Here is a 23,123-nt window from a genome sequence, read left to right as displayed (position 1 = left end):
ATAAATTATCTTTTGTTTCCACTTTTCAATCAGTAGTTATGAGGTGAGCTGTAATGGATGGTCATATATAACGGGCTCTCTTCTCATTTAGACATTCATTGACAGCTGGGTGCACAACTAGTTTATTTACGGGCTGGTTAAAGGAGGGACTTGGGTCACAAAGTGTCAATGACTCAAAATCTTTTACTGCTTTCAACTTCCAACAAAATACTATAGGCATCAAACTTATTTAGCTTTTCACTTTGACCACATACGAATTCATTAATTCATTTCCATAAAAGGTGTATATATAAGATGTTAGATATGAACATATATACTACCATAACATATATACCATAATAACATATCTCACTGTAACAGAGATACTACAAAAATGACGCATGTATAAATATCAAACATATTGTATAATGATAAACAGTGCCTGTGTGCTATGAAGATGGCAACAGATTGTTGCTAACCTATAGTAAAAGGTTGTCAGCACAGATTATAGTGCAATATATATGTGCTTTTATTTCTCTCATTCCTGACCTCTGCTAGGGTTACCATTGTAGGGGTTACTCCTTGTTATTACCTTCTGCTCACAAACTAGTAATGTGGTTGATAGAGACAAACAAACTGTGACTTATGTTTCTCTCTACAATACCACCTTCACCTACCCTAACATATTCAGATAAAGATGTATTCTTGGTTGTTAGTAGCGAATGAGGTCAGTTTTAGCCACTGACTTGTCCCACGCTAAAATATGTAATTCTCTTCCATTCTCAATTTCAAAATATATTATTTAAAAGAACTACAGAAAATGGCAGCATATTCACGATGTTGATGCGTTAGAGTCATATACAAGCCGTCTGCTGCCATTTAGCAGAACGTCTGCAGCCGACAAATCTGGTCAGTGCTTGTTATATAGCCAGTAATTCATGATGAATAGATCTTTTCAGATTCACAGCCAGGTGACCTGACCTCAAGGCTGTGAAAGAGTAAAAGGGATAGAATAACTTATGGAAATCCTGCCAGGTGCAAAGGGTCGCTGCGCAAGCTTCATACATATTTTTGTGTTTTGCAAGTAAATAGCTTAAAGGATTACCAAGAGTATTTCTTCGTATATGTACTTGTAATCGGTACGGGTTTGCTGGAGCTCAGACTATGCGTATTTAATTGAAGGATGAAAACTTATAGCCTGTTCGGCAATTGTATACACTTGTAGATATGTAGGATTATGCTTCAAATCTGTGTTCTTAGAGATATTGTGGAAAAGAAGCTTACAAAAGTAAATGTAAATTGTTTTGTGGGTGACAAGATTTTTAGGCGTAAAAGGACCAAGATGTCAACAATGAAATAGAAAAGCAGAATACTTATTATATTTACATAATTTATTTTGTTACCATATTTTCTTTTTATATTTACTGATGAGAATTCTGACTACTCAAACAAAGCAATAACGGCGAAACTCAAAAAGAGGAAATGTGCATATGATTTCATCTTCCCCCTAGATTATAAATATCTATACACAGTAATATCTGTGCATAGCCTTTATGAGTTGGTTGAGATTGAAATACAAAGCAGATATGAGTTTAGTTGTGGACCCATGTCAAACCATCCCCTCCATGACCAGCTGACACTTTGGCAAGCTGTCACCCTTGTGCTCCACCCTTTTGCCATCAAATTTATTATGATTTCATTGTTTGTTGTCAGTCCACCCTTTCACCCCTTGTCAAGCAGTGTCATTAGACCAGGCAGAGAGTTGTCAAGAGAGGGCAGAGAGTTGTTTTTAGCTATTTAACCAGGTTGGTAAAGCAGAGTCCCTAGACTGTGTTGTAACTATGTCACAGAGTTGCACAAGCGTCGTAACCATCTATCTACATAGTTGCACAAGCATTTTAACCATGCACCCACCGAGTTGCACAAGCGGTGTGATTATGTATCCACAAAGTTACACAAGCGTTGTAACCTTGTATCCCCATAGTTGTACAACATTGTAACCACATATCTACAGAGTTGTACAAGCATTGCAACCCTGTATCCACAGCAACCATGCATCCACAGAGTTGCACAAAATACTTTAAAGAAACTTTGTAACATAGAGTTCTAGTGACACTCGGATATTATGTAGAGTTACGCTGCTGGCTTGTCTGTGTCCAATAACGATGTATTTCAAATAGAGAGAATTTGCATAAGTCTTACATATAGTTTATAGGCAGCGGGTTGAGAGAGGGAAAAGCTCTGTGCATAGCTATAATTTCAGATTTGTTTGATGTTCTGTGTATAAGCAAATCGGATGCCATACACATTATACCAGAGACATCCATACTGGGATGTTTAAAATAGTCTCTTTCATGCAGCTAATATAATTTCAAAAGAAAAGTTTTGTAACTCTGCAAGTATTTTGTAAACAAAAGAAATCAGAATATAAAATGAAATATTACCTTGACCTACTTATTACAATCGAACACGACTCCAGTTTGTTGAGGCAGCGATACTGTAGATTTTTAGTGCTGCTCACAAAAAGGCAGAGCAATGCTATGTTTTGCACTAAATGTCTTGTAGGCTTGACAAGCCAAGCGATGAGAAAGAAATATGGAAAAATGAACAGAGACAAAGAGAAGTGCGGATTAGGTAGATGTGTGGTACCAAGTTGGTATGGATTATATTCGATAGATGCAATCGCAAGAAGAGGACTATTGCCTCGGGTTTAATGTCCACCTAAATAGGGGTGCATTCCGCCATGACCGTATGACCGGAATTCAAATCTTATACGTTGAAACTTTTTTTCCCGTCCGCCTACTGCTGCTCTGGATAGACATACAGACAGACAAACAGAGCTCTTACTATAGTAAAGATTATATAGAGCCATATAAAACCAGATTAAACTAAATGCAAAAACGTGCATTGATATGTCTAAAATATATGCAGATTTACAGACATGAATAGTTGGCTGCATAAGCAATTTAAAAATTTGCAAAATAAATATGAGGCAGAACTAGCCTCAGCTCAAAAGTCTTGAAAGAAGCGGACAGCAAGATTCCCTTACTACGAATGGTCATCATGCTATATTAATGCCTAAAACACTGGACTCTAAGCATGCTCTGCGGCCACTAGCTCATTTGAGAACAAACTTATATTCATTGATAATTATCTGTGACATTAGATTTATAGACAGAATAGTTAGTAGTTAGTAGTATTTAGAGACAGTAGTAGTTACTACACTAGTATAAGACAGTAGTACTTACTACACTAGTAGAAGACAGTAGTAGTTACTATGCTAGTATAAGACAGTAGTAGTTACTATGCTAGTATAAGACAGTAATAGTTACTACGCTAGTATAAGACAGTAGTAGTTACTACACTAGTATAAGACAGTAGTAGTTACTACACTAGTATAAGACAGTAGTAGTTACTACACTAGTATAAGACAGTAGTAGTTACTACGCTACTATAAGACAGTAGTAGGTACTACACTAGTATAAGACAGTATTAGTTACTACACTAGTATAAGACAGTAGTTTTTACTATGCCAGGTAAAAGCATTATTTGATGCTACAGGGGAGTGCTGTCTAGGTTATAATAATTTTGTTAGCAGCAGATAGCTGCCTTTGCATTCCTAGCATATGTACCACAGCATTAGTTAAGATTTTTTGAAAAAGTCATAGAGGTGTACAGGCCTGTATTCACTGGTTGCAAGTTGGGGCGGCTAATGTTAGGCGACTAGTTATGAACACCTGGAGGTGTGGAGGGGCGGTGTAAGCCCCCAACAGGTTTCTCTTATGTAAGGTCTCAGCCGGAACACTCGCATGAAATTTTACAAAATTTTATCGGAAAGTATCAACATTTTTCTATTTTTTGAGATTTGTTTTGTTTTAGGTGATGTGACTGACGAGACGTTTTTAAATTAAAATAGGCAAAACTTGACCGCAGTTGAAACACTCAGAAAAAAGACATCTTTTTCTTTTGAGCGTTTTAACAAAGATCAATTTTACCGATTTTATTTTAAGTTCATACGGAGGTTTCCACGCCTCCGATGAGACATGGCCAAGCGAATGATTGGTAAAACTTGATATTTTGTAAACCTTTATAAAAGTCGTTAACAAGAATATTTTGCCACTGATGATGATAATAATGACGACTAAGAACTACTAAAAGTTGATGTTTGTCTCTATGGCTTGGAATAAAGTGATATTCTAGAGCGATAAAAACCGTCTCCATAGCCGTTGGGCAAATAACTTTTCGAATAAATGATGTTGAGGTCGAGTTATCTGAAGCAATTTATCATTGCGTGGGAATGGACCAAACAAATTCGTTCGAGTTAACCTTGTGTTTGAGATGAAGTGTTACATTTTATCCGAGGATGAGTTATCCGAGTTTGACTGTACTTAGCTGCGGAAAGCTCCTAAAAAGTTGGGGCGGCTCAGCCGGCCAGCCGCCCTAGAGAATATGGGCCTGGAGGTGTACTCACTGCAGACAGGAGATATAAAGGATGTATTTCTAGTTTAATCAAACCATCAGCTTCTCAAGTTATCTCTCTTTTTTCCCACTCTTGGCACTCTCACCTTTAAAGATACAGGAGATCTTGTCAATAATAGCCATAGAAGTCTAAGGACATACTGTACTCCAAGTGAATATAAAAAGGATTTATACGAGTTGAGCAAGCTTCAAAAACTCACAGCTTATAATTTTTCATGTAGCACTGTCAAACTATTTAAAAATTACCTTTCTGATAGAACTCAGTCAGTATATTTAAATAAATCTACTCTATCAATATCACAACAAATTGAATGTGGGGTTCCACAAGGTTCTATCCTTGGCCCTACATTGTTCCTTTTCTATATACATGATTTAATTTATTATTCGAAACCCTTCTCTACTATTTTGTTTGCTGATAATACAAATCTGCTTTTTACTGACAAGAAATTAAATGATAATATCCATGAAATCAATTCAGCTGTAGACAGAGTTCAAAATTGGTGTACTGCAAACAAACTAACTCTTAACATTGATAAAATAAATTTTATAATAATCAAAGATCATCAAAATAAATTCGACTTTGCCAAAATATAAGTATCAACGGTAAGCCAATAAATAATGTTACAACTGGGAAACTGTTAGGAGTAGTTATTGACAACTCAGTAAACTGGTCTTCTTATACTGATTATATGATAAGTCAACTGCATAAACATTTGGGTATAATTTTCAAAGCCTCAGAAATTTTTCTAACTGACATTTTAATATTGCTTTATAACAGTTTAATAAACAGTAAACTAATTTATTGTTTAGAAGTATAGGGAAATGCTGCAGTGTCATTTGAATAAAATATTCCTGATTCAAAAGCGTCTAATGCGAATAATCTTCCACAAAAAATTAAAAGACCACACAGTTGATTTGCTCAAAAAGGTTAATGTTCTTCCAATTAAAGAGTTATACAAATTCCGTTTAGGTATTCTCGCTCATTCATCATTCTACTCTGACACTCATATTCAACACTCTTATGCTACTCGTTATTCTTCTTATGCCTTACCTTACCCTAAGTCTACATCTACAGCTGGACATCGACAGGTAACTTACCAGTTGTCCGGTATTTAGAATGACTTACCAATATCGATCAGGTAAATTGAAAATTCAAATAGTTTTAGGATTGCTTTAAAGAAGCATCTACTTGACTCATTGGGATGGCTTTAGGTCTTAATATGTGAACATTATTATATTAAGAAAAATGTCAACTTCAGCCCTGCACCTTGATTAGCCCTGCTACTGTGCACGTGGGCCTTCATTACTCTCTATTGTATTATGATTGCTCATTCATATATGTATATTTAATTAGTTTATGTCTCTGTGCGCATCTGTTTTCATGATGAAAATAAACTCAAATCAAAACAAAGTATAAGCGGTAGAGACAGAGAAGGCAAATTGAGTCAATGCAGTATACGCTTAGTTCAAGTGTCACCTTCTTAAACATGTTACTTTTACTTAATATTTGATGGTTAGTCTTTGAGCATCCCTTATCACATAGATAATATATAAAACTACATCACATATTGAGATAACTATAATTCATCATTGACTTGTGAAGTTAGAATTGCACAACCCCAAATACAAATTTAAACTGCAAGTCACAAAGACATGAACTTTGGGTCATACCATCAGCTGTCATTTTTAAGCATTTGACATGTTGAAACAATATTATTTCCGTTCAACCGTTCAGTTTAAAAATAGTATCCATTTCTTGTTTTTACAATTTGTTCTAATTGACAGCTTTCCAACATTTCAACTTTCACAATAATCACAATTAATAAATGAGGTTTATTTTTCCTGGTTCCCCTTTTATTACCCATTATGACATATAATCCATTCCGTCGGAACTGGCTTGTTTTGCTCTCAGTGATTCACACGATTGTTTTCTTGTGTAAGCTGTCACATATAACGATACATCTTATTTCTGACAGTCACTAGTCAGTTTATAACAGATTCTGGGTGCAGGTGACCCAATCGGTCCAAAGACAGTTTTTTAAGCTTAACAACATCACAACCATCCGTCTCATTTAGAATATTGATTTGTCTCTGGCTTGGAAGGTTAATAACCAACATTAACTCCTGCATATGGTTACATAATATGTCATGCCACAGCATGTTTCCTCTACCCCTCTGTCAGTCAAGACAGCCTGACGAGCTAAATCCATCTCTGTCAAGACCATGACTAAGTTATGGCACAGAATGCAACGCAGAAGCTATCACAGCTTTCAGATTATTCAACAGAAGACACATGTGTCCAAAAGCTTTTATCTATGTGTGAAGTTTATAAAAGGTTTATAAAAGGTTTCGGAATTCTCTGTGAGACTGTAAAACATTTTGTGCCAATGTCATAGACTGCTACTTAATTGTATTGCTGCTGTGTTGGGTCGCGATTATACTCTCCCACGGATGCGTTTTGGAATGGATGTATTGTGAAAAAGATGTATAATAATAGCGTTGTTTGGTTGTTCTAGTGTGCCCACAAACAACTTTGGCTACTAAAGTTGTTTCAGCATTCCCACAAATAAGCGTGGATACTGTAACAGTTGCCTTAGTGTGACCACACTTATACTCATCGTAGCAGTAGTGTCATTCACTACTGAGAGGATCTCAATGATGTGTGTAGCAGTCGTACGAGAAGATTATCAAGTGGATATGGTGTGTATATAGAAGTTGTACTAAGGGTTATCATGTGGATATGGTGTGTAGCAGTCGTACTAAAAGGTTATCATGTGGATATGGTGTGTATATAGAAGTTGTACTAAGGGTTATCATGTGGATATGGTGTGTAGCAGTCGTACTAAAAGGTTATCATGTGGATATGGTGTGTATATAGAAGTTGTACTAAGGGTTATCATGTGGATATGGTGTGTAGCAGTCGTACTAGGAAGTTATCATGTGGATATGGTGTGTAGCAGTCGTACGAGAAGATTATCAAGTGGATATGGTGTGTAGCAGTCGTACTAGGAAGTTATCATTTGGATATGGTGTGTAGCAGTCGTACTAGGAAGTTATCATGTGGATATGGTGTGTAGCAGTCGTACTAGGGGTTATCGTGTAGATATCGTGTGTAGCAGTCGTACTAGGGGTTATCGTGTAGATATCATGTGTAGCAGTCCCACTTGGAAGTTATCGTGAGAATATGGCGTGGTATTGCAGCAGGCTGCTGCTTTGCTAATGAAATAATTAGTAAATGTAATTGTGGCCAATTGTACTATAATAATGTTAATAATAATATGTTAATAATAATAATGACGATGATACTATTAGAAAAGATAACAGGAAAATCTGAGCAAGTACTGAATTCAGATGTATGTAGCTATCTCACTTTTACTGTTGGGCTGTTCGTCAAAACAGTAAAAGACCTGTTACCACTATATCTATTGATGACTTTCTCAAAATACTATATATTTTACTTTGCTCATCAATCAGGCTGAACCATGGAAAAGCTTTTCACAATAATTACAGTTTCTACATGTAGAAGGAGATGAGAGATGACTTACCTCCAAAGGACGAGAGGAGAGGATGCAATCTGGAAGGCAAGTGAAGACAATCTGGTCCATATCTACACGCCCTGATGAAATCAACCCTCCATAAGTGATTGACAAATAGCAATCTCGTATGCGCTGGACACAGTTACCGTGGTGATAATCGTTTTCCCGACTCGACAGACGAAGGAAAGAGCTAACCCAAGTCTTTCTCAATGACTCAGTTGCATTAGAAGGCGCTGCATTGATCGATCAAGCACTACAATATGAAGACAGATATAAACTGAAATAATTGCACTTTTAAGAATTTTGGAAGTAATTTCCATGAGCACAGAGCATAACGAACAATTGAACCATTATATAGGTAAGTGATAGAAGGTCAGAATCATCTCGCAAAGGCGGCCAGAATTAGCATAATAATGACAAAGATAAAAGAAATAGGAGTTCTTAGGTGGATTGACTTGAGCTCATGCAATCAGGAGTCGTAACGCCTCAGTAGACATTCCAACCATGCACTACGAGCTCAAAGAGCACCAGGAGCTCAAGTTCCCTTCTGCACCGCTCCTAAATATTAGCTTGGAAAATAATCTATTGTTGTTATTTCGTTGCACAAGCATCTTGCAGTGCCTCACCATATGTGGCTACCAGCCTTTCAGCATTTTGCAAAGGCGTTGATTGAGTCCTGAATTTATTAGCAATGCATAAAGGTAAAAAAGTCTTTGTCGATACTGATATACTAGATATTCGTAGTATTTGCTAAAGAAGAAATAGACAGAAACCGAAAAAAGCAGGCATAATTGTTGTTCGTTTATGTTTTATAGCTGAAACATAAATTACTATAGCGAACGTTGAGACAGTATATTTTTCATATCAGTTCAATATGACAGTTACAACAGGAGTGTCCACCCTTTTAAGCACACCATAACAAGTATTATCAACAGCTGGAAAGCCAAGCTAGAAAAGCAAAAAAAAGCCACATAAACCAGTAAGCTATAATTACATTACACTAGAAATAAGCTATGAAAAGCTTGACAAAAAAGACAATAATATTTCAACACTCCCACTAGGTTACTGGTTTTGTAATATCAAGTAAGTCCCATCAGATTTAGTTATTTTGTGAATCTCTCACTTGGTATCGGTTTAGTCAAGATGTCAGCTAACATACTATCAGTAGGGCAATACTCTAAACTAATCTGCTTGTTTACTACAGCTTCTCTCTTTGTGAAGTGAAATTTGATGTCTATATGTTTTATGCGGCCATGTCCACTAGAATTTTGTGCGATTTTTATGGCGGCTTGATTGTCAACCATCATCTTGGTTGGTTCAGCAGACGCTGATAGACCTATGTCGGTGATGAGTTTATTCAGCCACATTGCTTCTTTAGTACCATGGAAAAGCGAAATATATTCAGATTCAGCCGTAGACACTGCTACCCCGCTTTGCCTTTTGCTTAACCAGCTGATCGGCGCACCAGATAGTACGAATATGTTTCCAGACGTAGAGTGTCGATCATCCAGATCTTCTGCCCAGTTAGCATCAGTGTAGCCAAACACTTTGTTATTACTAGATCAGTGATATGTGATTCTGATGTCGAGTGATCCCATGAGGTAGCGTAATATGCACTTTGCTGCTGTTAGATGAGCTTTTGTTGGGGCCGCACAGTATTTAGAGACTGCTCCCACTGCATGAGAAATGTCTGGACGAGTTGCTATAGTTAAATATAAGAGACTTCCCACCATAGCTTGGTAGCTCTCCGGTTGCACAGGCTTGCTAACACCATCATCCTTTACGAGCTTTACATTCACATCGGCTGGTGTTGACACCGGTTTTGCATCTTCCATGCCAAATCGTTTCAGAATCTGTAGAATATAGTGATTTTGATGTAAACTAAGAGTTTCCTCTTGTTTAATGTTGATGCCCAAGCAGTAATGCAACTTTCCAAGATCTTTCATTTTGAAACTGTTGCCAAATTTTGTTTGACCAAGCTCATCTCTTGTTCAGTGTCACTCATAATAATGAGATCATCAACATACACAGCTATAATTGTTTTAACACTATCATTATCGCGAACATAAACACAGGAATCTGCGCCAGATCGTCTGAAATTGATTGATTTGAGATATTCATCCAAGACAGTGTTCCAACATCTTGGTGAGTGCTTAAGTCCGTACAGCGATTTGCGAAGTTTGCATACTAGGTCAGCCTGTTGTGGTTCAATGAATCCTTCAGGTTGAGTCATATAGACATCCTCTTCCAGTACTCCGTTCAAGAATGCAGTGACAACATCCATCTGATGTATACTCATTTTGCGCTGTAGAGCATATGCCAACAGCGTACGAATAGATGTGAATTTTACAACTGGTGCAAATGTTTCTTCATAATCTATTCCAGCCTTTGTGCATATTCTTTAGCGACTAAACGCCCCTTAAACCTGTCTACAGTCCCATCAGCAGCGAGTTTGGCTTTAAACACCCATTTAGATCCTATTGGCATTCTATCTGAAGGTAATGGTACAAGGTCCCATGTATCATTTTCTATTAGAGATTGGTATTCGCAATTAGCAGCAGGCAGCTGCTCCTTAGCCTCAGAACTCCCTCTTGCTTGCTCAAATGTTTGTGGTTCAATAATTTGACAAGCTTGATATGCGGTATGAGAAATTTGTGATGTTTGATCCGCATATTCGTCTATGCCGTAGCGTACAGGGGCTCTTCATACACGATTAGATCGCCTAGGCTCTTCAATGATTTCATGTATAGTGTCCTTGTTAGCTTCTTGGGGTGCAGGCACAACAACGTCTACAGTGGCTACTGGTACATTACTTGATGATATCTTTATCTGACTCTCGAAGTCTGACTCATTAAATACAACATAACGTCTAACGATAACCTTTCTAGTTTGCTCGTTGAACAATTTATAAGCTTTCGATGTGATACTGTATCCAATAAAGCGTAATTTCTCCGCTTTGATATCTAACTTTTGCCTCTTTTAATCTGGGATATGGGCATAGGCTGCGCATCTAAACACTTGTAAATGCCTAACATCTGGTTTCCGCCCATACCATTTTTCGTAAGGAGTTATGTTGTCATTGTAATTTAGTGGGAAGACGATTCCTAACATATACTGCTGTGGCAACTGCTTCAGCCCAGTATTCTTTTGAAAGTTTTGCATGAGACATCATAGTTTGAGCAGATTCACCACGTGTATGATTGAGCCTTTCTGCCACACCATTTTGTTCTGGAGAGTAAGCTGAAGTTACTTTGTGACGAATTCCTAGTGTCTTTAAATAGCTATTGAACTCGTTTGACATATACTCGCCCCACCATCAGACCTAAGAGTACCTATCTTTTCCCCTGAAAAGTTTCTAACTAGAACTTCAAATTCCTTAAATTTGTCAAGCACTTTAGATTTATAATGTAAAAATACACAGCAGAATATCGAGAAAAATCATCAATGAATGATACAAAATATTTACTGCCACCAATCGATTCAGTTTCAAAAGAGCACACATCTGAATGAATTAATTCTAATCTACGTTTAGATCTGATACCTCTCACTGAGTGAAATGGTTTGAGTCATTTTTTCTTCTACACAGCTATCACAGAAGGAAATACTGCCACTTGGAATTTTGGTCCCCATTAATACATTGTTGTAATTCAACTTACTTAGAGTTGTTTCACTTGCATGAGCAAAATGTTTATGCCAAGTGTCGATAGCTGTGGCTGCAATGCAATTTTGTCTGTATTTCTGCATACTGGCTCACAATCCAGATAATAAAGTTTATTCCTCATAGTACCCATAGCGCACTCTTTTCTGTTCATTCTTTAACCAACATCTACTTTTACCAAAAGGGATAATTTTTCCTTTTTCGGTGGCTGATCTTACAAAAAACAAGCTTCCAGCTAGACTTGGCACGTGTAAGACGTCATAGATAATAGCTGTCCTATGAACTTTGCGCCCTAGGTTGAACATTACATGAACGTTACCAACGCCTATGGCATCAACTATGTGTCTATCACCCAGACTGACTTTCTCCGAGGTATCTAAAGTATGGTACTTACTAAACCGCTCGCGGTGAGATGTCATGTGACGAGATGCACCTGAGTCTAATTTTCATGTTGAGTAGTTGGTTCCGCTCAGTTTGTCTATCGACCATTTTTCCTCAGCCATTTCGAGTGATCACTCCAGAGGTATAATATAGTTTTTGCAACTAAATAATCCAGTTTTCCAACAAAGAGTCAAGCAGTAGTCAATCTGGTAATTGGGCCCACAACCTGTTGTTTGTTTATGTTTTATAGCTAAAACATAAGTTACTATAGCGAACGTTGAGACAGTATATTTTTCATATCAGTTCAATATGACAGCTACAACAGGAGTGTCCAATCTTTTAAGCACACCATAACAAGTATTATCAACAGCTGGCAAGCCAAGCTAAAAAAGCAAAAAAAAACCACATAAACCAGCAAGCTATAATTACATTACACTAGAAATAAGCTATGAAAAGCTTGACAAAAAAGACAATAATATTTCAACATGATGACCGTCAAGAGAAAGGAACAGCAGTGAGAGTCAAACCAGAAGTCAAGAGCAAAAGATAACTTGGTGAATAGTTATAGCCATATATTTACTAACCAGTCTCGCTGTTCTACCTGACTATTCTGAGCAACAATTAAGAAGGTTACAGTAAGCTTACCTCCCTAGCAGCGCAGAAGACGGTAGAAACATGGAGAGCCGCAGTCGGACTAATGCTAATACACTCGCATGAAACCTTCCAATGTATTGACTATAATGATCTTAGCGGGGTCGTTGTCCCCTCTCACGTCTTTAAATGCGAGGCTATAATTATACACTGTGGTGCTAGCATAGGTTGGCATGCTGATCTTGAGTATACGGTGGTACAGTGACCTAGCAATTATTGATGGCCTGGCTAGTTTAGCTAGTGTAGATAGAAGCTTGTAGTTACCAAGAGCAAGCATAGCAGTTTCAGTCGAGTGAAAATCTCTAGCACCCAACTTCTTCCACTTCATGTTGTCCTATGCCTAGAGATCTTGTCTACCTGACACCCTTCAGGGTGTTGCTAACCTTCCTAGATCTCTTCTAGAAGTTTCTACTGCCATGTTTTCAGGAGCTATCAGGAAACGTTAAATAGGAAACATTTAATGCATTAAACGTTTCCTATTTAACAGCTTTGAAAAACAGGTTTAGTGTATGTGTTACATATTAGCTGTGCAGTCAGCTTTCTTTTAGCTGTGCTATAATCGCATAATTGTCTAATAACCCATAGCTATGGGCTTGCTAACTAAGTCAGTTCCTTTATGTGCTTCTTACCTGTTAGCTGTGTTTTCTGTGATACAAGACTTATCGTGATAATACAATACAACAACTACAATACAACAACTGGTGTCAGGAACGAACATTGTGGACTCACAGCCAGCATTTTTCTATTGTCTTGCTATGGATCCTAACATAAAAGCTTTGATCGATGCTATGCAGAAACAGCAACAACAGTTCCAGCAGCAAAACGCTGATCTACAGAAGCAGTTTATCTCCTTGTTTGAAGCTACCAAGAGTGATAGTGCTGCATCAATACCAGTAGCTGTCGCCATACCCAAGTTTGAAGCATACGAAAGGGGTAAAGAAAAATGGAACCAGTACCTTCAACGTTTCAATCAGCACTTTAATGTGTATCGGGTAGTAGATGACAGTCAGAAACGAGCATGCTTACTATCTTGGGTAGGAGCTGAGACATACGACTTGTTGTCAAACTTATTTGGCGCAGAGGATATTACAAGCAAGTCATTTACTGAGTTGTCGGAGAAACTTAATGAACACTTTGCAGATACCATACATGTTCAGGCAGCAAGATTTGAATTTTCTCAATGTAAGATGAAGACTGGTCAGTCCTATGTTGATTGGGCTGCAGAACTTCGTGGACTCGCACGGCACTGTGCTTTCACGTGCAAAAGCACAGGCTGTAGCACTAGTTATGTTGATGAACAAATTCATGACATAATCATTAAAGAGACGCCACATGCTGATGTACGTCGCCAGTGTCTACTTGATGCTGATCCCTCTCTTAATGATGTTCTTAAGAAGGCTACAGCATTCATCAAGACAACGGAGACCGATAAAACTCTCAAGGGGGAGACAACTTCTCCAGTTATTGAAGACACAGTAAACAAAATGTCAGGTCAGTACAAGCAAAGATCACGCCGAGGTCAACAAACCATTGGAAAGCAACAAGCTAATGCACAGAACACAGGTATGTTGAAGTCTTGCCCTAGCTGTTACATTAAACATGACAGAAAAAATTGTCCCTGCAGAGCATTTGTCTGCAGGAAATGTGAGGTCAAAGGTCACATTGAGGCTGTCTGTATGGCTAAGACAGCAGCACAAAGTCAGACAGAACAGTCTGCTAGGACAGTTGAAAACTCTGTGTTAAGTGTGCTCACTGATGCAAGTGAACCTTATCATTCAGTACATGCAGTTTCAGATAATCTTTTCCAACGAGTCAATAGAAAGGTTTGGATCAAAACTGTTGTCAATGGTCATGATGCAATGTTTCAATGGGACACAGGGGCTACTTGCTCTATAGTTGATTTGCAAGGCTACCAAAGTCTTGGATCACCTCCCCTCTTACCTGTCAGCACCCATCTTAAAGCATATGGGCAGAGTGAGTTACAGATTAAAGGACAATGTTCAGTTAGTGTGAAGGTAGGAGATGTGGAAAAACAAAATCTCAAACTTCTTGTTGTAAACACAACACAAGGCTCCAACCTTTTTGGTCTAGATTGGAGTGACAAATTCGGTCTCTCTCAGCAGGGGCTAGCTATATTGACACAGGGTAGTTGTGATGTTACCTGTACTGTCACAGGAAGTAACCCTATTGGATTTAGGGACAAAATCGCTGCACTCTCCTCTAAGTACTCTGATGTCTTCAAGACAGGTCTTGGCCGATGTAAAAAGGTAAAAGTACCAGTACGCTTGAAACCAGGAAGCACACCAAGCTTTTCTAAACCTCGTGTAGTGCCATTCTCTAGACGCCAAGCTGTAAAAGAAGAGCTAGATCGATTAGTTAAAGCTGGTGTTTTGGAACATGTGGACTTTAGTGATTATGCTGCTCCAATAGTAGCAGTTTCCAAACCAAATGGAAGAGTGCGTATATGTGGTGATTTCAAGATGTTGAACCAACAAATATCAATTGATCAACACCCATTACCACGCCTTGAAGAGTTGCTAGAGAAGTTGAGAGGCGGGGTACACTTTTCCAAGATAGACCTGGCAGATGCCTACTTGCAACTAGAGTTAGATGATAATGCAAAGAAGTTGTGTGTCATCAACACTCAATGTGGTTTGTTTCGCTACAACAGGATGTGTTTTGGGTTGGCATCAAGCCCTGCACAGTTTCAGCGATGCATGGACTCAATGATTGCTGACTTACCTGGAGTTGCAGCATACTTGGATGATCTGATTGTCACTGGTAGCAGTGAGAGTGAGCACTGGTCTAACCTCGACAAACTCTTAGCTAGACTACAGGAGTATGGGCTCCGCATACAAAGAGAGAAATGCGAGTTCTTTAAGAATGCTGTTGAATACCTAGGTCACATAATAGACAAGAACGGCAAGACTCCCTCGAATTTTGCAATAGAGGCTATTGAACAGCTTCCACGACCACAGAACTTACAACAGCTACAGGCATTTTTGGGCAAGATCAACTATTATGGCTCATACATTGCTGACCTGTCTAGCAAAGCAGCCCCCCTCTACAAGTTTCTTCGTGAAAATGTCGAGTTTGACTGGACTGACGAGTGTGACAAGGCCTTCCATGTTCTTAAAGAAAGTGTCATCAAGGCTACCAAACTTACCCATTTTGACCAGAGTAAACCGCTGGTTCTAGCAACAGACGCATCTAACTATGGAATTGGGGCAGTACTCCTACAAGAGGAAAATGGAGCTGAAAGACCACTAGCACATGCATCAAAGACATTGAGCGTGCACCAAAAGAATTACTCACAGATAGAGAAAGAAGCGCTTTCTATCATCTATGGAGTGACTAAGTTTAGACAGTATCTATATGGGAGACGTTTCACGCTCATTACTGATCATAAACCCCTGGTTGCCATGTTTTCACCAGAAAAGAATATCCCCGTTTTAACAGCTCAGCGACTGCAGAGATGGGCCCTCACACTGATGGCTTATCAGTATGACATCAGGTACAAACCTACAGCACAGCACGGCAATGCAGATGGCTTGTCCAGGTTACCTATAGGGGCAGACCCGAAGTTTGACCATGATGAAGAGAAGGAGAGCATTGAGGTCTCACACACTATACAAGAGGAGCTCGATCATGGTCCCCTTGACGATGAGGCTGTTAAACAAGAAACCATGAAAGACACATCACTACAGATAGTGAAAGAGTGGATACTGAATGGCCTTTGGCCCAGTAAGCTTACAGCTAGCTATGAACATTTGCGGCCATATTGGAATATGAGGGAGTCTCTTTTTGTTCATGGGGAGGCTGTGCTTTTGCAACGTGATGCCACTACTAGAGTTGTCATTCCACAGGCTCTGAAGAGTAAAGTGTTAGACTTGCTGCATACATCACACTGGGGTGTAGAAAGAGTAAAACAGCTTGCTCGTCGATACGCATGGTGGCCTAGCATCAATGCAGACATAGAACAGCTAATCAAAGCTTGTGAACCTTGCCGAATCTGTGCTAATGACCCAGCCAAGACTTACCAAAGTTGGCCGTCCACCCAACTACCATGGGAACGAATTCATTTGGATTATGCAGGACCTTTTAAAGGTCAGATGTGGTTGGTTTGTGTAGATGCACATTCCCGCTATCCGTACGTTGCTATGCTAGATGTAGGAAAAACTACTTCTAAGGATACAATTGGCGTGCTACGACAGATCTTTGTACATGAAGGTCTTCCTCGGACTATTGTTACGGATAACGGCCCACAATTCGTGTCAAATGAATTTGACCAGTTCTGCACCATGCATGGCATTAAACATATAACATCTCCCGCATTCCATCCTGCATCGAATGGAGAAGTGGAGAGATTTGTCCAGACTCTTAAGCAATCTGTAGAGAAGAATTGTGCAGGAGGGGAGAAAATCAAGACTGCCCTACAACTGTTTTTAACCACTTACAGATGTTTGCCTCATCCCTCTTTGAACTGGAAATCACCTGCTGAAGTTCTACATGGACGACAGCCGAGAAATACTCTGACCTTGCTGAAACCAATTCAGAACAAGAAAACTCTTTCACCAGGTCAAGCATCTTCTACATCATCACGGTATGAAGTAGACTCTTTGGTTTATGCAAGGAACTATAGCTCTGGACCTAAGTGGATACCTGGAACAATAATTAACAAGCTGGGTAACATACTGTATGCTGTGCGAACAGACCGTAGTGTATGCAGTGGACATGCCAATCAGCTACAAGCTAGACTTCAAGTTAATGATACATCGACCAATGACAATATCATCACAGCTTCAAATGATCTTAACATCCAACCTGCCCAATCTGTACCTGATGAGAGGCCAGTACCAAGTCCCAGATATCCTACTCGTAATAGAAGACTACCTGATTACTATGACAGTTCTAAGTTCTAACAAGGTCATGACTAACCATAAACTCAGAATAGTGAGGGAGATGTGTTACATATTAGCTGTGCAGTCAGCTTTCTTTTAGCTGTGCTATAATCGCATAATTGTCTAATAACCCATAGCTATGGGCTTGCTAACTAAGTCAGTTCCTTTATGTGCTTCTTACCTGTCAGCTGTGTTTTCTGTGATACAAGACTTATCGTGATAATACAATACAACAACTACAATACAACAGTATGTGTGCTCATATGTGTGCACATGTGTGTGTATGTGTGCGCATGTGTGTGTATGTGTGCGCGCATGTGTCTAGGTGTGTGTGAGTGCGCATGTGTGTAGGTGTGCGTGTGTGCATGTGTGTATAACAATGCAACCACATGGTTACAAGCAGCTACCGCAGAAAAGCCATGATATTTATGCTCAGGGTTGTACGTTTTAATTTTAATTGTTTGAAAAGTACAATATGCTTTAATTTTTATATTCATTATAAACATGTTTATTGTTTGTAAGCTATGTTCACTTTTGTTGTCAGGAACTATTTGTTTGCATACATGTCAATACTTTTAAAAACATACTGATAGTAGGCTAATGTTGCTCGTAGGAGATTCAGCACAAAGGTTTGAGTTGGCAAATCTAAAATCTAAAGTAATCAGTGACAGAAGATATTCATCTAAAATATAAAGTAATCAGTGACAGAAGATATGCATCTAAAATCTAAAGTATTCAGTGACAGAAGATATGCATCTAAAAACTAAAGTATTCAGTGACAGTAGATATTCATCTAAAATATAAAGTATTCAGTGACAGAAGATATTCATCTAAAATATAAAGTATTCAGTGACAGAAGATATTCATCTAAAAACTAAAGTATTCAGTGACAGTAGATATTCATCTAAAATATAAAGTATTCAGTGACAGAAGATATTCATCTAAAATATAAAGTATTCAGTGACAGTAGATATGCAGATATAAGAGATTTTATCAAGCCATCAAAAACTGGCTGCATGTTTGTATCGGTGTTCTGCTGAAAAATAAATAAAATAATAGGAAAATTGTGCATAAAATATCATTGATTAGCAGTAAACCCAAAGATCATAAAATTGCTTTCATTTACAATCAAACAGCCCGTAGTTGGGTGTTTAAGAAGCTGGTTCGCAGCAACCAGGCAGAGTTTTAAAACCAAATATTTTAAAAATCTGGTAGAAGGCATGGAACACATGTGTGTGAAGTTTGGATGAACTTGGTTAAAAATGTGGAAACGTGCACAGCGTTTACGTGGACTAACAGACAGACACACAATGACGAAGTGGTATTTATAAATATACATAATAGATGTAAAAAGATTATTTGGTTGTCGCGTCTAACCAAAACCCCCATCAATGATTAATTCCAAGCTAAACTAACAATAAAATAAAAACTTGCCAGAAAACCCCTTGATAAATCTGGAGTTATTTCACATAAATCAGTCCTAAATGTTGAAAACTAGATGCTCGCGATGTCACTTTCAAGTATTACTCAATCGCCTGTCAGACCACGTGTGGATTGTTACATCTACGTTAGCCAGATTATGGACAGCCTGATATGGTGTCCCCGTCACTTCAGGGAGCATGTTCCCTCGAGCCATCTACAAGATAAGCGAGGATAAAGCTAAGATTACTGAGCGGTTGAAGCGATGAAGGTTTTTTATTTAGTAAAATATGAAAAAATTACACAGATCTATCTTCAATTTTTTGTATATAGGCCTACGCGTTCCTCGAGCTGTTTTCATGCGTGTCACTAATTGAAAAAGAAAAGGGTGTATACTCAAACTCTCGATCTGCTAGCCTACAAGTCTTCGAGCTCTGCAAGATAATGGGATGTGAAGTTCTGGTCTTTGCAAAAGTTGTGGATCAGATGGTTTGTGTCAAGCAGTATTCCATATGATCAAAAATCTTCCCAATGCTTTATACGCCTGATCTTTTCAAGCCACCTGCACAAAAGCTTCAGCTCTTCCATTTGTGTCACTGAAGTCATAAAATATCTAAAAGAAAATTTTTGCTCACATACCTGGTTAACATTGCCAACATCTACGTACAAATTTGGCTAGCTTCTTCGTTTAATTCGAGCTTGACTGCTTAATGATGCCAAATTAAACATAAGTGGAAAGGTGGTTACTAGCATATATATATATATATTTACGTATATATATACAGCTTGTGTACTTTGGAATGGCGTTGAATAAGTTCTTGAAATACTGTAGTGTGGGTTTTTATATGTTAGAGCTAGAGCTTGTCTTCCGTATCATTCTGCCCACCACTGCGGATGAAACAGCTGGCTGGAGGTGAGCAAATTGCGGCGAATGCTTCCATAGATTGAGCACTCTGGTAGTACTTGTTGCACATTTCCATAACTCCCAAACCAAGCACACCATTTAACAACTTGTGCACTTGAGAATGGTGCCAGACAGGTCTTTGAAATGTTGTGATGCAAATTTGTCGACTTTATGCACAAGGTGTGTGTCAACCTTGCGACTGTACAGTATACTGAGAAGCCCAAATAAAGATAAAACAAATGGCTGTCTCAAGTGAAGTACATGAATAAAAATATACACATATATTTACGTATGTGTATACATGTGTACATATATATATTTAATAGCTGTACTACCCGGCGTTGCCTGGGTAATAGAAAAGTTTTTTGGACAGAAAATTGAGTTGTATTTAATATATAACAACATTTGCCATTCTAACTTTCAAACTACATATCATGAGAAAAGTGTTTTGTCCCACGACCAAACACGAGCGAAGCGATTGTTTGGGAGTTCTATAATAAATGCGCATATGTGCACACAACTCATAAAAATTATTCATCAACACCGTCGCAAACCCTTGTACCGAAATCTCTTCAACGAATGTAACCATTTTTAATGGAGTCATTTAAGTATAATAACAATATAAAACACATATAATCCTATTTAAATGTGTTAACAAGTCTTTGAAATTTGTAGACAATATCCTAAACCTTACCATCTGATTGGATTATACATGAATAGACAGATTAATTTGGCTTAAAATCACCATTAAAACTTGACAAGCCCTTTGTAATCTTAAATAGGTTTATATGTGTTTTATATTGTTATTATACTTAAACGACTCCATTGAAAAATGGTTACATTCGTTGATGAGATTTCGGTACAAGGGTTTGCGACGGTGTTGATGAATAATTTTTGTGAGTTGTGTGCACATATGCGCATTTATTATAAAACTCCATTAAAACTTAAATCGCCATTAAAACTTAATGTAATCAAAATTAAGACCGGCCAATGAAACGCCGATAAGGCCGTGCGACAGAGAGTAGAACCATTAAGTCGTGCGCATTTCACGAGAAAAATGTGCACATTTCGCCGGTCTATGGCATTGTCCAATTGCCGAAGGTTTCCGTAATTAACGTAGCAGTATTGAAAAGTAATCGTTTCTTTTTTGCCGATTTTTGCCGATCATGACCCATTTTTTCACTTTGGTTACATATCGCTGTCAAAATCAATCTGCATTCAACACAACCAACTTTCAAACTGTGTATATTACTACACAGCAGCTTGTCATCTTACTTCTAATATTGCAGTTTTCCTATTGCAGGGGAGAGATATAAACATATAATCTTTTCCTTTCATTATTGCTGTTTGTTGTACATAATAATACCCAGTACATTACAGCTACCATTGCAGTTATCCTATTGCACTGCAGTGCCTAGTTTACTGAAAAGATATTTGGGATACTGCTCATGAGGCTTAGAGATGAACCGCAACCGACAAGGGTTACTAGAATCTATTAAAAAAGTATATCTTCACTTTGATTTTCTTAGAAATGAAAGTGAAGATATACTTCTTAAAAATGAAAGTTATGAAAATGAAATCGTTATTATGATGTCTATAGCTGCTAAGTGACTGACAAAATAGAAATGCGTAACACTGCAACTTGAATGCAATAGTCGATATCAACTATAGCGACGACAACAACTAATGGCCTCATATTGCACATATTTTTCTTCTGAGCGTTTTTACCACGATCAAGTTTTGTTAATTTCAAACTTGAAACCTTTTGGCAGTTAGATCACCTCAAACATAAAAAACAATCGTAAATGATAACAAAAAATATTGAAACTTTCTGATAAAATTTACTAAAATTTTGTGTAAATTCACCTTTAAGCTCCCATTTGTCTCCTTCCTAACTAGAAACTTCAACAACATCACTAAATATACCAAGAAAATGTGAATGTGTTTGCACTCTCAATTAATGGGGTTTAAGTAGATGACGAACCAATATGACTAGATAATGGTAAGAGAAGATAAATAGCATATGGCAGGAAAACTTTGTGAGTCAGGAGAAATTGCAACATCGAAATGATTTCTGTTCACAATAACACACAGAGTAGATTGGCTACAGGAAGTAACAATACAGAGGGGTTGCGCATTGACAATTATAATTTATGAGAAATGGAAAACTCAAGACTTGGTCTGACACACAGAGAAACAGATCGTAGAAATACTGTAACAATGTTACATTTACCTACATGAATGTAATACTTCAAAAGGGAAGCAAGTAAACAAAAGTTGTAAAATATTTCACTCGCTCTGAACCATATGCCTCGACTATGTATAAGACATTGCATACGTACTCACCAACTGGGATAATAATGCGTTTGTAACAAGTTGTGTCCACATCATTGAAACTATTGAGAGGAGACAATTTCTGCTTTTGGTTGCTCAACGAGAAGACAAGGTAACATGCAGACCCTTTTGTATATCTGTTGTTTGTGCTACCATATCATTTTTCAACTGTTTATACCATATAGTTGTGTAGTAACTCTCTGAATAGTGAGCGTAAGTGTGGAACAAGAATAACACAACAAACAGATGTAACATTTTAGCAGGGAGAGAAATTTATGAGACAGGACAGTCAGATAGTAAACATCTTATTAATTCTCTAAAGCTGAGTCTAAAGAGTCGAGTGAAGAGCAACAAGTGTAACAAATACAAGAATAATAAAAGAGATAGAGCAGTTCCAAAGAGTCTGTATCATTGTAGTGCAAAAACAAACAGAATACAATCGGGCATCGGTACAGAACATCCTAATCTGAATAACCTAGGACTTCCTGATGAAACAAGCTCTAGTAAATAGACAAAAAACTAGAAAGCAAGCCAGCTACAGGAAACCATCTGTTTAACATGAGAAGCATGGCAGGGCAAGAAATTAGGCAAATCTGTAAAATGAAAAAAGAATGATAGAAAAATGGTAAATGAGAGGAGTAGGAAGGCGAAGAGAAAGACAAGTACACAGGTAGCTATAGAGTATTCAGGAAGCTATAGAGTGCGCAGGTAGCTATAGAGTATTCAGGAAGCTATAGAGTACGCAGGTAGCAATCGAGTACGCATGTAGCTATAGAGCACGCATGTAGCTATAGAGCACACATGTAGCTATAGAGTACGTAGGTAGCTATAGAGTACACAGGTAGCTATAGAGTACGCATGTAGCTATAAAGCACGCAGGT

Source organism: Watersipora subatra, chromosome 3 (genome assembly GCF_963576615.1).
Source record: "Watersipora subatra chromosome 3, tzWatSuba1.1, whole genome shotgun sequence".
In the NCBI taxonomy this organism is placed as follows: Eukaryota; Metazoa; Bryozoa; class Gymnolaemata; order Cheilostomatida; family Watersiporidae; genus Watersipora; species Watersipora subatra.
Note: the sequence above shows the minus strand (reverse complement) of the source record.